Source organism: Neoarius graeffei, chromosome 1 (genome assembly GCF_027579695.1).
Source record: "Neoarius graeffei isolate fNeoGra1 chromosome 1, fNeoGra1.pri, whole genome shotgun sequence".
In the NCBI taxonomy this organism is placed as follows: Eukaryota; Metazoa; Chordata; class Actinopteri; order Siluriformes; family Ariidae; genus Neoarius; species Neoarius graeffei.
Window position 1 is genome coordinate 21,688,405 of NC_083569.1, and position 14,305 is coordinate 21,702,709.

The window sequence follows — 14,305 nt, forward strand, 5'->3', positions numbered from 1 at the left end:
CTAGCAATGTTGGGTGAGGTGCCTTGCTCAAGGGCACTTCAGCCATGGATAGAGGGGTTGGATTTGAACCTACAACCCTGGGATCCAAAGACCAACTCCCTAACCATTAGGTCACAGCTGCCCTTATTAACCTATAAGACCTGCATGACATGAAATTATGATTGCTAATGGAAAAAAAAAAAACACACCTTTCGGAAGCTCTGCCTTGGATCACTTTTGTGTCCCCACCAATGTCAAAATCAAAGTTACTCCCTTGCCTAGATGCACACTTCCGACTGAGAGTAGTGCAGAAAGAAACAAGAAAAGTACAAGAACATACCAAAACACAAACACGCTCGGAGCTACTACAACTAGCTGCCACTCTTGCGGTGCCATCTTGACTCACTTGTATTTCATTGCAGACAGTATGAACAAAAGATATTTCATGTTTTGTTTGTGTTTCCGGTCTTCTTCATTTCATTTGTGAATATACATCCATTCCTCCATTTCAGGCCTGTAACACTGTAATGCTTCTCTGATTGTGGTGGACGCTGAAGCACTGGGACAGGTGGGGTTTTGCTTTGGCAGACCTTTTTTTAATGAAAGCAATTATCACTTTTCACACAATTCTACACACACACACACACACACTCGGGCCGAAGCCCAGCTGCCTCCCTCCTCTCAGCTCTTTCCCCCTTGTCAGCTCAGCCATCACTGGAAACACGCATGTACGCATGCACGTACGCGCGCGCACACACACACACACCATTAGTTAACAACAGGTGTGATCATTTTGCCACTAACCTTCCCTGGCCTCACTTTCCATTCACAAACTGGCACTCAACCACACCATTGCTTCCACAAACACATTCTAAAAAATGTTGAAATAATGAGGTAAAACAATGAAATAATGGTGTGATTTGAAACAGGTGATGTCAACAGGTGATTATAATAATGATTTGGTACAAAATCCATATCCAGCAAAGCCCTAGTCTTTGAGTAACAAAGATGGGCCAAAGATCTGTCAAATGATTTGTCAATAAATGCATGAGAAAATTATTGAAATGTTTCAAAATAATGGTTCTCAAAGAATGATATGAAGGGATTCGGATATTTCACTCTCTGATTCAAAGAATCGGATTCTTGAATCTTAAATGATTCAAGCAATCTGGAGGAATTTTGGCACATAAATGGCAAGGGTGCAAACCAAAGCGGAACACCTGTGATCTCTGATCTGTTAGATGGCACTGCATCAAGAACCATCATTCATCTACAGCTGATATAACCACATGAATTCAGCAAACCTCTGTCAAGCACCCCCCCACACACACACACACACAGTGTTGGATTGCTCAGTTCTTTCTCTGGTTACTGGCTTCCCTGCAAGAATATAAGAGACAGACATAAATAAATTGCCAGTTGTCAAACACAGCTGGAACTTGTTACGTGTTACCTGGCAGTTCTACCTGATTCCTTCCCACCCAGAGCCAACACTCAGTGACGTCCCCACTACCACAGAGCACCATAAAAAAGACTAAAACTGTAAACGAATAAGACCAGATAATGGGCAGCGTATCCATAGAGGAACTATGATGATGATAATATATCATCAGGAACTTTCACTCCTTGATTCAAACTGCTACCACAGTCACACTGCACAAAGCTGGATTCATCTGTGCAGGAACTGATTACTCGACCTGGGCAGGAAGGCTCATCCAAAGCCAGCTGATTGACAGTTTGGCCACTCAAACAAATGGCAAAGCAATAGAGGAAAAAAAGAAAAAAAAAGCAATCAGGAAAAGCAAAAGGGAATGGCAAAAACAATAAAGTAAAAAATATATTTCCTTCTTGCTTTATTTTTATTTATAGGTGGATTGGTCATCACTTTTAAACAAGTCATTTTTAATTAATGATCTTATTTGTAAACACAATCTTGATTTTTTGCTTCTAACTGAAACCTAGCTGGATCAAGCAAATAGTGCTACCACCCTTATCGAAGCAGCTCCCCCAAATTTTAATTTTTTGAATGTTACCCGACAAGGGAAAGGTGGAGGGATCGCAAATATATTCAAAGTCTCTTTTCAATGTAAACAATCCTCACTTGGTGATTTTAAGTCCTTTGAACACTTATGTGCACTTGTTACATGCTCTCCTAACATATTATTATTAACTATTTATCGGCCTCCGAGACATTCAGCCAAAGTCTTTCTTGAAGAGTTTGGTGAACTGTTATCAGTCATTTGCTTAGAGTTTGATTGTCTTATTATATCTGGGGATTTTAACTTGCATGTAGATAATACTGATAACACTTATGCCAAAGAACTACTTGACAACTTCAACCTAGTACAACATGTACAGGGGCCGACCCACTCTCGTGGTCATACTCTTGACCTCGTCATCACAAAGGGTCTTACTGTTTCTACTACTGTTGTTGACCTGGCCTTATCCGATCATTTCTGTGTTTTCTTTGATGTTTCTATGTCTCCTCACATTCAGAACAGCTCAACGACTATAGGTAGGAGAGTCATAAAAGACAACACGTGCTCTCTTTGAGCAAGCTCTCTCTCAGAACTCAACCAAAATGTCAGACTCTGTAGATGATTTACTGGAAATTTTTAATTTAAATATGACCCAAATTATGGATGATATTGCTCCATTCAAAATCAAAAGAGTCAATGATAAGCAGAAAGCACCATGGAAGCAGTACCTGGCTGTTAAACTGCTAAAGAGAGAATGTAGAAAGACTGAAAGAAAATGGCGCAAATCTAAACTTCACATCCATTATCAAATCCATAAAGAGATGCTTTATAATTATGAAATTCGTAAAGCAAGACAGTCTTTCTTCTCCAATATCATCAGCAGGAATATGAACAATGCCCATGTGCTATTTTCAACAGTAGAGAAGCTAACTAATCCCCCACCACAATTAGCACCTGAACTTCTCTCAGTTAATAAATGCAATGAGTTTGCATCCTTTTTCAAAGGTAAAATTGATAAAATACGGCAGAATATTCCTCATAATATATCTCAGTTGCAAAAAATTGAAAAACTGCAATCACCAATAACACAGATAGATAACTTCAACACAATGTCAGAATTTTGTTTAATTGATTATGAGACTCTTGAAAAAACTGTACAAAATCTCAGTTCCTCAACATCTGAATTGGACATTCTGCCCAACAACTTTTTTAAGTCTGTTCTTCATCTTATAATTACAGATGTGCTTCAAATTATAAATACATCCCTGGAGACTGGCGTTGTTCCTGTGTCCCTAAAAAAAAGCCGTTGTAAAGCCCCTACTTAAAAAAATTAATCTGGATCCTTCAGTATTAAATAACTACAGGCCAATATCAAATTTACCATTCATCGGGAAAATCCTTGAAAAAATTGTCTTCAATCAATTAACTGCCTTCTTGATATCAAACAGCCGTTTTGATAATTTTCAGTCAGGATTTCGTGCCAATCATAGCACTGAAACAGCGCTGATTAAAGTTGTAAATGACATACGTCTTAATACTGATGCAGGCAAAACATCGGTCCTGGTATTACTGGACCTCAGTGCAGCTTTTGATACTGTTGATCACAACATACTGCTATATCGACTTGAACACTGGGTTGGATTGACTGGTAAAGTTATAAATTGGTTAAATTCATACTTAAAAGATAGAAGCTTCTTTGTTACCATGGGAAATTGTTCCTCAACGTCAATGTCATTGACCTGTGGTGTCCCCCAGGGGTCGATTCTTGGACCATTACTTTTCAACCTTTATATGCTCCCACTTGGGCAAATTATCAATAACAATTCAATTTTGTATCACTGCTATGCAGATGACACCCAAATTTATTTTGCTCTATCACCTAATGATTATGCCCCCCTTGAATGTCTCTACCAGTGTATCGATCAAATCAACAGCTGGATGTCACAAAATTTTCTTCAGCTGAACAGAGATAAAACAGAAGTAATTCTATTTGGAAAAAAAGATGAAAGACTCAGGATTACCACTATTCTTGACACAAAAGGGATTAAAACTAAAGAAATGGTTAAAAATCTTGGTGTTTTCATTGACAGCAAGCTAAACTTTGACAGTCACATGAAAGCAATCACTAAAACGGCATTTTATCACCTAAAAAACATTTCCAAACTAAGAGAACTTATGTCAAAAAATGATCTGGAAAAACTAATACATGCCTTCATCTCTAGTAGGGTTGATTACTGCAATGGCCTTTTCACAGGCCTGCCAAAAAAGACCATCAAACGACTTCAGCTGGTTCAAAATGCAGCAGCTAGGGTTCTCACATGAACAAAAAGAACAGAGCACATTACTCCAATTCTAAGGTCCCTTCACTGGCTTCCAGTAAGCTACAGAATTGACTTTAAAACATTGCTGCTGGTGTACAAATCTCTAAATGGTACAGGGCCCAATTACCTCTCTGATATGTTGCAGCGGCCTAACCCAATCAGATCTACCAGATCGAAACAGAAAAATTTACGATTGAAACCAGTTGTTAAAACAAAGTATGGTGAAGCAGCTTTTAGCTACTATGCAGTACAGCTATGGAACCAACTGCCAGAGGACATTAAAAATGCTCCTTCTGTTGGCAGCTTCAAATCTAGGTTAAAGACCAAGCTGTTTTCAGATGCTTTCTGTTAAATAATTAATATTGTCTTCTTTACATTTTTTATAATTTTTACTTTCTCTGCATGTTTCAAATTTACTTTAACTTTAACTTTATTCTATTTTATTCTGCTGGTTTCTTTTTTTTCTTTTTCTCCTCCTATTTGAACTACTACTTCATTTTATTATTTTATTTCTACTATTGTTTAATTCTTATTATTTTCTTTTAATTCTTTTAATTAATTGTTTAATTATTTTAATATTATATATTAGAATAAAAATAAAATTATTTAATGTAATTTTATTCTCTATTGTTTACTGTTTTGTTTTTACTTCTGTAAAGCACATTGAACTGCCATTGTGTATGAAATGTGCTATATAAATAAACTTGCCTTGCAACCCTGTAGAACAGGATAAAGCAGCTAGAGATAATGAGATGAGATGAGAAGATTAGATCATATTTAACCCAACAGGCCACCCAACTGCTGGTACAAACAATGGTCATTTCCCGACTTGACTATTGCAATGCCCTTCTAACAGGCCTCCCAGCCTGTGTTGTGAAGCCACTTCAGATGGTCCAGAATGCAGTGGCGCGCCTGGTCTTCAATCAGCCCAAAAGGGCACATGTGACCCCTCTGCTAATTGAATTACATTAGTTACCCCTGGCTGCACGCATTAAATTCATATCACTAATGCTAGCCTACAAAGTGCTTACTGGGTCTGCACCTACTTACTTGAGTGCTCTGATAAAGGCTAAGGTTACTCTTTCTCAACTCTGGATATCAAAAGAATGCCGTTTGGCAGTTCCAGCACCGCGCACAAGACAATCCAGACTCTTTTCATGTGTCGTCCCACGCTGGTGGAATGACCTACTGAGCACTACCAGAGCAGGGGCGTCCCTGTCTGTCTTCAAGAAACTCTTGAAGACCCAGCTCTTCAGAGAACACCTCTTGTCCTGCACTTTACTTAGACTTTACACTCCCCCTCCCCTTCACTGCACTCATCTTGCACTTGATTCCACTTTTGCACTCACACTCTAAAGCTCCCTCTAGTGATATTCCTTTTAAGACTTCTTCTATGTAGCTTGATTGTTAATTCTCTTTTTGTAAGTCACTTTGGATAAAAGCGTCTGCTAAATGCATAAATGTAAATGTAAATGTGATGGCAAACAGTGATTAATGATGAGCATGGCTTATGAAACCAGTTATACTGATCAATTCAAACAGTATGGAGAAGGAAAGAAAACAGCAATACACTAGCGACAGGTCAGCTGATGGTAAAGTGGTGGCAAAAGGCTGCCTGCGCATGCTCTGTTAGCTTAGCTTTAATATCGCCTGCATGGTTTGGCTCCTGTTACAACTTGGCCCACGAGGGGAAACATTTCAACCAAAGACCTTGAAAACTTTATATATTTTGCTTACTTTTCAGTGAAATTTGCCATTCTGTGTTCAAAATAAGAAAGCATGTCACCTATGATTTTGGTGTAGAGCAGAGGAAAAACCTGTGTGGGGGAGGGGTGGTTTCTGTCCCGCTCAATCCACAGAAATGACGTCAGAGAGCAGATTATCTCGCGAGTGCAGTGAGTTTCTAAGATGGACACAGTGCCAAAGATGAAAATAACAAACTCCAGATGTGTCGTGTTCTGTGACAGATGGCTGACTGGCTGTATTGGAACTGTTAGAGAGCAGCAACTGCAAGTCGTGCGGATTTGTCATTCTAAATGACATGCTTTGCAGGCTGCTTTAGAACATCCCCACACCAACACTAGTTCTATCGGTATTTACTCACCACGGAAATCAGTTTAACCTTAAACTGAACCACACTCCTATCTGCAATTAAAATTTAAATCTTCATATTAGTGGCGCTCCTTCGGCCCATGCGAGCAGAGCCCCATAGGCACAGAGCGTGGAGACATAAAGAAACCCATCGAGTTGTTTTCTGATGGTTTCGGTCCTGTGTGCGCATGCCTGCCGCCACAGGAAACCCAAGAACTAGTGAAGTAGAGTAGTAGTCGGGACAGTATAGTAGTGAGTAACTTGTCACTGTTGTCGCCTGACATTTTGTGCAACATAAGGAAACAGTATAGTAACTATAACGGTAAAGAAATAAAACAAAAGAGGCAGGCTATGATATAAGAAAATTCTACAAACCAGAAACAGATGGGGGCTCCACTTTTAGGCAGTGCCTCTATATATTAGTCTTAATTTGAAGTCTTTTTTTTTTTTTGTTGATGTTATCATCTGCGCATTGATGGTGACTTGAGTGCAAGGTATTTTGCAGAAATTGCACACCAAAGACACCCTCAGGTCCTCAGTCTCATTCAGAGTAATCTCACTGATCTTTAAACTGTCCATATGGGGCCATTCTCACCAGCAGAAAGTGGTCTTCAGGTGGTGAGAAATCATGAGCAGCACTTTCTGGTGTCAGTGTTCTCAATATTCCCTCTTTTGTCTGGATCATCTTTTTACCTTAAAAGTATCCCTTACAGGCCCCAGTGAGGATTGAACTCCCAACCCCTGGTTTACAAGGCCAGTGCTCTCGCCACTGAGCTATGGAGCCTTAACTCTTTTACAGCTGCTGAAGTCTGGGGCCACAGCAGAACCTTGAAGCCCCTGCACCGATCCTCAAAACAGCCCGCAGAAATTGGTGTCACATGACTCACAACTTTAGTTCTTAGCTGCAGTTAGCTTCTGTTTACTATTTGCCTCACAAAAAAAGACACATTTTAAATAATGTGGTGTGTCAACCATAGAATGGGCTGTGGACTGTACATTCTGGCTACTTTCTCATCTGAGCTAACAAAAACACTGGACAGGCCAAGCCCTCAAGAGACAAACCATAAGCACCATGAGTGACCTCCTGATCTTCAGGCTCTTCATGTGGGGTCATCCTCAGCAGCAGCCAATGGTTTTCAGGTGATGAGAACTCCAACCAAAAAAATCCAAACAGTATTTTTGGTTGCATGTCTGTGAAGATTCTCAGTCATCCAGGTCATAGTAAACTGTGGGTGGTAAAAGAGAGCAACTGGACTTGCTTGAAGATTCTTGAAGACGTTTCACCTCTCATCCAAATACTTCTTCTGTCTTAGAAGCCTTTTGGATGAGAGGTGAAACGTCTTCAAGAATCTTCAAGCAAGTCCTGTTGCTCTCTTTTACCACCCACAGTATTTTTGATTCTTTTTTTTATCCTCCACCCAAACGAAGTTTGGCAGGGGATATAGAAATGGGTTCCATCTGGTCATGTTTTCATTTACAGGCCATATCTTTAAAACTACTGAAGATATTTTCATGAAACTTTGTATATGTATCAAGCAACATGTGAACTGCTGCGTTTTGCTATTTTGGATTTTTGGAAAAAAATAATTTTCAAATTTTTACATAAAAAATAGATTTTGAATCAGTTCCTAAGAACAATGTTCATTTCTGGAGCATATATCCAAAACTATTCCTGATACAGATTTGAAACTTGGTATGTGTTAGGTTTATTATTATGTAGGTTTATAAATAATTGTAAGTATTTATTCTTGACGAAGAAGCCAGCAGTTTATTTGTCACAAACATATAAAGGATTTATTTCTGTTCAGTTAAAATGACCTTCTGTTTTAGATAGACATTGTTTAAGAACATTTTTGTTTATTTTTGATATGAAATGTGTATTATTGATCAGAGATGTGTCTAGATAGCGACAAGGTCTGCGATGATGTCACACACACACCCAGATCTAAAGCTGCATTTAGTGATTTAAGTTAGTTTTATAGTTTTAAGTGAGTTTTATAATTACAGAATATAATTTAGGGTTGTTAAGACCTTATGATTCTAATGTTAAGAATGTTTGACCTTTCTCCAGTGAAGTAGCACTTCTTTGTTTATGTTTCTTATAACATATCTTTGTTTACTACATATTGCTGAATCAAGATGTAATTTGCTGACTTAGCACAAGACACACATTCATGTGTTAAGAATTATGATTTTAATATTTTAGCTTTTTCATCTTTTAGCTTTTAGATTCTTCAAACTATTTCTGTTTAACTTGGCATTAATTTCTGATGTTCTTTGACTAGACTTCATAGACTAGATATATTATCTGTGTTTAAAAATTCCATCACCATCTTAAGTTCATAGTGCCCTGACCTGAAGGGGTGTACGTAGACAATGACCTTTAAAATCTGTTTGTACCTTGCTATCATGTCATATCATCAGAAATATGTCATTATGTTATGATTCACACACACACACATACATTTGAACATTCCATCAGAACAATGATGTAATTAAGATGTGACCTGCTCACACACACACACACACACACAAAGACACAGATATCAAAATGATGTCACTCACTCACACCCCCCCATAGACACACACACACACACCCTCTACAGTGATGTCATTTATACACAGATAACACTCACATATAATAACCCTCTGTATTCTTGTCTAATTGGGGAACTTGCGAATAAAGATGTGAACTACATTGGGGTTCCTGTCTTTCTTTGCGACTAACCCCCAGACATCTGGGTGGTACGAGGGCGGTGGTCCCGAGAAGTAAGTTGACCGTTATGACTGGGTGTGAACCTAACAGTATGTATGTTAACAAGATAATGTATATGTGCCTTTTGATTCTAAGAAATGTGAGAAATTTTAATTTTTAGCTCACCTGGACCAAAGGTCCGGTGGGTTTATGCCATGGGCTGCTGAGGTCAGTGTAAAGAGGTAGGGTTGGTTTCCTGCAGCAGAACTTGAAAAATGTGACAAATAATATCTTGAAACTTGGTATATAGTTGGCATATAGGGTGGGGGATATAGATGACTGTCTTCTTGTCGTTTTTAACTTGTAATTTTCTTAACCTCATGCTTTTTCTGTGTACATCTCATGGAGTTCTTGTCCCGAGTTTCCTAGTGCTAAAAGTTGGAATTGTGTAACCAGGAACTTACAAATATTTGCAGCATGATAAGAATCCTTTAGAGTTTTAATTGAAGTCTTTTGTTTATGATGTCAAAGGCTCACTGATAGATACTTGAGTGCAACATGTTTTGAAGAAACTTTATAGTCAGGGAGCATATGTAACCTACTTTGCAAAATTTGCCAAGTCTGGTTTCTCAGTATTAACCCTTTATTTATATCCCAAACAAATTATTTTTACTTGTTGTAATGTCAGCAATCACTATTTTCACCAAAAAAAGGAAATGCTAAATATTGCATGTAAAAACGTAAAAAAAACCCAACCATATATCTGTATCACTTAAGTCCATTATAACATCTGTATTTTTTTAAATTACCCGTTTACTAACTTTATATGAATATAAATCATATATTTATATGATATTATCAAGTTAAGTTTAAAATGAGACATTTAAGTACACAGAGAACATAAAAAGGCAGAAATATTTTACACTATTGCTACAGAACTTGAGAATATTTATAGCTTATCTACATTCCAGAACTCAGCTCACAATCTCTCATTTTAGAAATTTCTGTGATACATTTATTACTAAGCTGCTCGCAGTTTTTTTTTTATGTCCAAACTACATCAAGAAGTAACACTTTGCCTAAGGATTTAAACACAAAACATGAAGATAAAAGCAGATATTGGTAACACATATTATGACCAGAACAACCATTGGACTATTTTCAAAAGTAAACAATGTCACTTTCACAACTAGACAATGTCAGTTTCCTCTGTATCTGCTGGACTGTCTGTTGTTCTGTGTGGAGAGTGCATGGACAGATAAGCATCAGACATTTCAGTAACTCTATAACTAACAGGTTCACTAGTTATCTACAATTTGTAAGAAAGAGTTATATTCTTAATTATGGCAGACATCTGAGACAAGCATGCAAACGTACAGATAGGCAAAGATAGACACACAAAGAAGCGACTAACTTGCTGAAATATTTTTTGCAACAAATCTCACATTTATGGGACCCCAACAGAAAATCTTGTTAAACACTTTTTTTTCATCAATCTTGAAACAAACATACTTTTAGATAAAGAATCTATAGAGTAACAAACTCCGAAAAGCAAAAAGTGATGTCAGTTGAATAGACTGAGCAGCACACCACCTCTGAGGTTCGAACTGATCCCACTCAGTAGTTTAGGTCCTTTTAGGGTTAAATGGGTATCTAATGTATGAACCCTGCTTTTGACCTGAGTAAAAAGGTCGTGTGCCACAAATAACACCTATTATGGATATAATAATTGCATATTAATGATGTAATACTTTTATACCAATTTCCTATATGTGGTTTCAGGGCTCTTTTTATGCGCAAAGTTCTCCTGCATAATTAACTATGAAACAGCAGCCTACAAACATTACAACAAGCCCAGATTTATGAATTTATATCTGAACTTGTATATTACCACCAAAAACAAGACTTGGTAAATTTTGCAAAGTAGCCTCCAAATATAAACAAACACCACCTGATGGGCATTGAGGGCAAAGTGCTTTGCAGAAATTGCACACCAAAGACACTTTCAGATCTTCAGTGATCTCACAACTGCCCATATGAGGCCATTCTCACCAGCAGAAAGTGGCCTTCAGGTGATGAGAAATCATGAGCAGCACTTGCTTACCTTCTGGTGTCAGTGGTCTCAATATCCCTTCTTTTATCTAGATCCCAGTGAGAATTGAATTCATAACCTCTGGTTTACTAGACCAGTGCTCTCACCACTGAGCTATGGAGCCTTAACTCTTTCATAGCTGCTGAAACAAAACAGCCCACAGAAACTGCTGTAACATCACTCACAACTTTAGTTCCTAGCTGCAGTTAGCCTCTGTTTACTATTTGCCTCACAAAAAAAGGACACACATTTTAAATAATGCAGTGTGTTAATCGTAGAGTGGGCTGTGGACTGTACATTCTGGCTACTTTCTCAAGTATTTTTCAAATTTTTACATAAAAAATAGATTTTGACTTAGTTTCTCAGAGCAATGTTTGTTTCCGGAGCATATATCCAAAACTATTCATGATACGGATTTGAAACTTGGTTTACATATTAACAAGGTGATGTAGATGTGCCTTTTCATACTAAGACATTTGAGAAATTTAAATTTTTCATGTTTCCATGGAAACAATTTCAGACTTAGTCTCTCAGGTTCGTCTGAGGTTTTGTTTCCAGAGCAGAACTTGAAAACTATGAGTGGTATGGTCTTGAAAGTTACTCTATGCCTATCTCTGAGTAGTTTGCCATGAGAGTATAGTGGTTAGTACTCTGTGTTGTGGCTGCAGCAACCCTGGTTTAAATCTGGGTCATGCTAAAAAAAAAAAAAAAATGCTACCTGAGTAGGCATAATTTTGGGTGGCGGAAGTGGTTAGCACAGTTACCTCACAGCAAGAAGGTTCTGGGTTTGCAGCCAGCGGGGGCCTTTCTGTATGGAGTTGCATGCTGTGTCTGTGTCTGGATGCTCTGGTTTCCCCCACAGTTCAAAGACATGCGATTAGATTAGGTTAATATGGGATGGCCTTGAGCAAGGCACCTAACTCCCAACTGCTCCCCGGGTGCTGTTAGCATGGCTGCCCACTGCTCTAGGTATGCGTGTGTGTTCATTGCGTGCGTGTGTGGGTTCACTGCTTCAGATGGGTTAAATGCAGAGAGGAAATTTCACAAGTGTGTGATGAATAAAGTTGTGCTTTCTTTCTTTTTTTATGTGTTGATTAAATAATGTATATGTGCCTTTTGATACTAAGAAATATGAGAAATTTTAATCTTTAGCTCACCTGGACCAAAGGTCTGGTGGGCTTATGCCATGGGCTGCTGAGGTCAGTATAAAGAGGTAGGGTTGGTTTCCTGCAGCAGAATTTGAAAAATGTGACAAATAATATCTTGAAACTTGGTGTATAGTTGGTATATAGGGTGAGGGATATAGATGACTCTGTCTTCTTGTCTTTTTTAACTTGTAATTTTCTCAACCTCAGAGTCTGAATTTTACAATGATATTTGTGTGTTAGCTTTTTGTAATCCACAGTGATTTTACACAGTGAGGTGTGTTTTAGTGAAATGAAGTCATTATTGAGAATTTCTGATATATATTAGCCTGGTGGATACACAGTACAACTAGGAACAGCTATTACACATAATATAATCTTATACCTTTTATATATTTACTTAAAAATGAGAAAATTGCCATGCTTGTGTGCAATCTACTTTCAGTGTTTCCTCTTTTTTTAATAAACTATTTATTTGTGAATTATTCTTAAATGCTTCAATATGTATCAAGGCTTGTAAAAATATTTCTGCGAACAAAGACTAAACAATGGGAGAAAATCTTTCAGCAACATTGGTAACAGCCGAACATTGGCACCAGTTACCAGTTCTGTTCATACGAACTTTCATTTCTGAGAGGATCCATAAGCAAAACTCTTCTTTAACATAATGAGAGCATGAAAACTGATTCCATCATTGTCTTGACTGTTGGATTTTAAGTCATCCTTTTAATGTACTTCTTATGTTTAATGACAGTTTTTCAATGAAAAATACTGTTTCACAAAAATGTTCAGTGATTCCTTGATGACTTCTGTTAAAAGTGAGTTTGGATATTTGGGGTTTATATTCTTTTTTCAGTTTTTTTTTTACACAATCTGTTTTTTTTATTATACCAACACAAAAGCTATACAGTACAACAAAACAAAAAAAGACAACAGTGCACAAACAATGAACACAAGATGTGCAATGAACCAAATGAATAGGTAGATTTTCAAAAGTGCAAATTAAATCATTAAGTGATTTATACAGTATCAGTGATTTCTATCATTTTTTTTCTATTACCATTTTCTACACCGCAGAACAATACTGGAGACACCAAAAAAAAAAAAAAAAACATATGGAACACACACAGAACTACCGGTATGTGACATACAAAAAAGTTTAAAAAAAAATTCCCACAGGAATGACAGACCGCATAAGAAACAAGGGGATACAAAAATTAGAACAACAGGGACAATAGAAAGAAAAGAGCAATGACAAAACCTACACAATACCTACACAACAATCGCAATACAAAAGAACAGTAAAATATAGTGCAAAAACCCCATCATCCCACCAGCCACCGGCGAAGCAGGCAGGGGCCCGATACAGACACAGCAACCACCGATGGGCCACATCACCGCCCCCAGGACCCCAGACAGACCAAACACAGGGCAGCAAACGGGAGAGTAGAGCCGACACCAGTGTGCAGCTTTGTGCTCGACCTGCACTGCAACGACCTCATGCCATCTCTCCTGCACATCTAACATTGTGTGTGTGTGCGCGTGTGTGAGAGAGACAAAGATTTTGATCATATAATCAAAATCTCCCTATTCTTTATTCAGTTTTTTATTTCACAATCTATTTTATACACTACACACAGATCAAAACCTCTCTCTCTCTCTCTGTGTGCGTGTGTGCACTTATAAGGGAGATCATTATCCACTTGACACTGTGGATAACAGTTGAAATAATCAAGACTGCATGATTGGGGGGTAATAGTGAAATGAGCGAGCACAGAGAACACATTTACCTCATTATTTAGCTTATTATTTGCTCATTCTTTCATGTGAACATTTGTTCATTTAATTAAAAACACGCTTGGAATAAAACAAATTGCCAACAACATAAAAGAGTTTCATTAATCAATTAGCACATTACATACGTAATGCTTCCAGATGATACTATATATTATTTTAAACACTTTATATTTCATTAGATTTTGGTTAAAAAGGAACACCATGTG

The 14,305-nt window shown here is 37.7% G+C and overlaps 2 non-coding genes across 2 annotated transcripts; both read right to left on the minus strand.

Moving 5' to 3' along the window:
* Positions 1–7,081: 7,081 nt before the first annotated feature.
* On the minus strand, positions 7,082–7,154 carry trnat-ugu (transfer RNA threonine (anticodon UGU)). Its single transcript has one exon. It is a non-coding gene; the product is annotated as a tRNA-Thr (tRNA).
* A 4,054-nt stretch (positions 7,155–11,208) lies between these two features.
* On the minus strand, positions 11,209–11,281 carry trnat-agu (transfer RNA threonine (anticodon AGU)). The gene has a single exon. It is a non-coding gene; the product is annotated as a tRNA-Thr (tRNA).
* Positions 11,282–14,305: the final 3,024 nt, after the last annotated feature.